The 3858-nt window shown below is 40.9% G+C and overlaps 1 long non-coding RNA gene across 1 annotated transcript; it reads left to right on the forward strand.

Moving 5' to 3' along the window:
* The first annotated feature begins 580 nt into the window (after positions 1–580).
* On the forward strand, positions 581–3293 carry LOC121064155. Its single transcript, XR_005816356.1, has 3 exons — positions 581–737; positions 2597–2697; positions 3152–3293. It is a non-coding gene; the product is annotated as an uncharacterized LOC121064155 (long non-coding RNA).
* Positions 3294–3858: the final 565 nt, after the last annotated feature.

The raw sequence follows: 3858 nt of genomic DNA on the forward strand, positions 1-3858 counted from the left end.
TTATTGCAGCAAGTCTTGTGTTTCCATTCAGAAAGAAGGAAGTTTCCTTGCCTTCAGGGAGAGGGATGTAATCAAGGTATGTGAATAAGCATTTAACTACGTGCACAATAGTGATAGGGGGCTATCTTCAGTATGGAGGCACCAACCCCACCCTGGCTGGTCAAACAGTGCTCTGCATGTGTGTTGGGGGGGAGTGGCATCCATCCCTTATCCCTTCCCTGTTCTCATTTCTCTTATTGTAAGAAGTGCCTCACTCGTCCAGTACCCCTCCTCATTTCAGCATGGCTCAGTGAGGAATAAGACACTCTTCAGCATGTGGAAAGGCAGGTTTGAGCCATTCAGTACCAGAAGGCATTTCTGTGGCGTGTCCAAGTCCAAACATAAATTTTCAGGCATTGACTGGAACTCATGCCTTCTAACGAGGCTAATATTAGCCACATAACACTGCTGCATGATTAGAGGCGTAAAGAGAAGTCAGAAATAGCTGTGTCCCCAAGCTACACCGCAGGCTATAATTTAAATTGAGTTTGGCTCTAATTCTTGAATCTCAGTTCTGCCTCTTAAGAAGAACCCTGTGACTCCAGGTGTACCTGGAGTGAAAACTGTGGGATGCCCAGAAACAGAAGTAACTCTGAAAAGGAGGCTTTCCTTCCATAACTGTGGGACTGCCTGCAGCCCAGTGATTTTATTTTACATTTCCAGAGCAGTTATGGAACTGACGTAGTTGTTTTAACATGGTAAGAAGTCCTCAATGCTTGTATGAAATTGTATGCAAGGGAAACTAGAGGAACCTAAATCTATCATGCAAAGCCATAAAGAACTCTTGAAGAAAAATAGTTGTAAAGTGAAGAGGGGAATTAATTAGTTTTAGATGAAGTTTAGAGTGATTATTCAGAGCTGTATCTAGCCCAGATTTCATTTATTTATTTTTTCCTGAAACATCTTCACAATTATAACAGTATAGAAAGTCTCTTTATTATGCTTATGGACAACAAGAATCTTTCTAGGTCAGCCTTGCAAAATTCACAGAGAGTAAACCACTTCTTTTCCCTCTACAAAAGGGAAAAACTACAAAAAGATTAGAGACCAAAAGCAGAATTGTTTCTGCTCTGAACTTCCTAAAAGAACCTTTCTATCCTTCTGTTATACCTTCAGAACTTGACAAAAAATGAATCCTAGTCCTGAGCAAGCAGGTGTGTTTCCAGGTTCTTTGACCCTCAGAGGATGCCCTCATAGGCCCAGCAAGACTCCGACCGGGATTTTAAAAAAATCTCCCTATGTGAGACAGGAATTAGGGACGCTTGGAAAATGAATTATTGGGATGATGCTCTCTGTGTAGGTGTGTGTTGTCACTTTCTGAGGTGAGCACAGGAAAAGAATTTACATTCTGCAACAGGTCAGAAAGTACAGAAACAAGAAATGGTGCTATGCATGAACCCAAATCACCCTAGGGAAAGAGAAAAGCATCCAAATAACTTTTGGGGCTTCACTAGAGAAGACTCAAGGGACTGTTATCCCCAACTTTAGCCCTGGATGCAGCTAATGGGCTTCCTAACACTGTCTGGATCAATCCTTCTGAGAACTGTGTCTAACCTTCCAGATTAAAGCACATGCTCATTTTTATAGTAGAATCCAGGTATTCTGGGAAACGAACACCCACCTCTTCTTTTCCACATGGCTGCTGAACAAATTAAATGTGCTGATCTATTGAAGCTTTGAGTTGGTAAAAAAATAAGAATATTAGAAAGTACTGGTTTTAGAAATCAACTTTGGATCAAATGATTTCTTCAAATTAAAGGAAGGGGTAATGCTAAGGGACATGTAAACAATGCTTTTGATTTTAAAGAGTCAACCTTTGTGAAGCTGGCTGTTTTGGTGTGCATAAAAACTTAATTGCAGAGTAGGCCTTGCAAGTATTTGCTTCTTTGATTTAATGACAATGTGGAGTTTGGAACCAAGTTCACAGGTAAAAATATTTAAGAACAGGCTAAAGTCATACGAGGGGAATAAGAGCTGCAGGACAGATATTAATAGTAAACATCCAGCCTATGGCAAGACTGATGTTGTGAGGTTAACAAAGTGCAACAAGAAAGTAAAAATTGCCAAGAATTGAACTGAGATGGATTTTGAAAATGATATTAATAGAAATAGTAATAAAAAAGAGCAAAAAACTAGCAGAAACAACAACAACAAAAAACTTCAGCCACTGGGAAAATGAAGAAGCACCAGGAAAATGAAGAAGTGGGGCTGTCATGTAGTGAGGGCAGGATGGAAATAAATACAGCCAGTTTGTCACCAAAACGAAATGAATATTTTGCTTTTGTTCTCAGTAGAAGCAGTGATGAATGCAAATAGGGAAAAAGCAGGGTGACTAGCGGGAATGAGAGTAGAAAACTATTGTTTCTTGGATGAAAGCAGATTAGAAGTTGCTCGGCATGTTTATTGCCAGGAAGTGCTGGGGAAGTGTCAGGTGGAAAACCGCGACCTTGGAGCTGCACGGGAGCTGCCAGGGCAGCCAGCGACCAGCTGGGAGAAGGCAATGGTTTGGGCTGAGGGGAAACCAGAACATTTTCCTAATTCCTAGTAATTTTTACAGGTCCATCCTAAGAATGCTGAACATCAGACTGGGACAAATCTTGCCTGCTCTCACTGTGACACCAGCACGGAAAGAAAGGAGAGAAGTGCCATGCCCTGCAGGTGAGGAAAAGCGAGGTGGGACTGAGGTCCTACAGTCACAGGTGACCCCACATTTAGGCACAGAATTTTGCTCTTGGGCACAAGCTGTGGGTTGGCACAATTTCAATTAAAGGATATTTCCAAACTGTCTTTCTTTCTTTCCTTCCCCCTCTTCCATAGAAGTGACTTTAAAATGCTAGAAGGATTTCTTCTGAGAGCCACAGGTTTTGAGGGCATTGTGCTTCAGGAACCCTTTCTGGAAGATTCTTAAAACTTTGCAGAAAAGTAACATCATTGTTCCAATTGACTTCTTTTCATCAGTTTTGAAACAGCTCTGGAGAGTAAATAGCTGTCAGAACAGCTATATGCTATAGGGGCCATCATCAATCTGTATGACCACTGCAATTGTGGAGTTATATGGTTGGCGTTCACATGCTGGCAAATGTGATCACGCTTTTTCTTTTTCCTTTTCCAGAAGTGGGGGAAAGCAGACATAGTTCCTCCCACCTGACTCATAGGACAGCAGAGCAGCTGATCCTGCTGGGTCTGAAGGTTCCTGCCTGGTGTCTCTGATGCTTGACATTATACAACTAAGCAGGATTTTGAGGCTTGCAGAAGTGGCTCTGGTTTTGTTTTTGCAATAGGCTGCAATACCATATATGTTTTGCCTCTGCTGTGTTTTCTGGTTTTGTTTTTTGTTTGTTTTTGATCTATATGACAAAACTAGCCCCTCCCACACTTATTTTATAGGCTTTAGTGAATTTCTGATGCATTTAAAAGTAGATAAAATTCTCTTTAATGGAGAGAACACTCTGAGATAATATAATGTCTCTTAATTTTTCTTACCTGGAAACACACTTATCTTCTCTACAGAGAATGTAATTATACAAAGAGTAATGATTTTTCTGTGGTAAGACAAGACCCAGATGCCAGTTCAATTGATCACAAATGAAATCCAGGTGGTTTAAGTGAAAGTTTCCTGCGATGTTGATGACAGCTGGGGCATCCAAGTATTTGTTATCTTCAGAAAAGTGCAAGAAGCTTGCAGAGATTCTTTCCAAACAGCATTCTAATAGTCTTAATGGTCAAACTGTGAAACGGACGAGTTGTATAAATCAGTGGTTTCAGACCTCTCATGCACAGGCCACTGGTTGGTACTAAAATGTGTCAAGGCAGTACAAA

The sequence above is a fragment of the Cygnus olor genome, chromosome 1 (assembly GCF_009769625.2).
Source record: "Cygnus olor isolate bCygOlo1 chromosome 1, bCygOlo1.pri.v2, whole genome shotgun sequence".
Classification (NCBI taxonomy): domain Eukaryota; kingdom Metazoa; phylum Chordata; class Aves; order Anseriformes; family Anatidae; genus Cygnus; species Cygnus olor.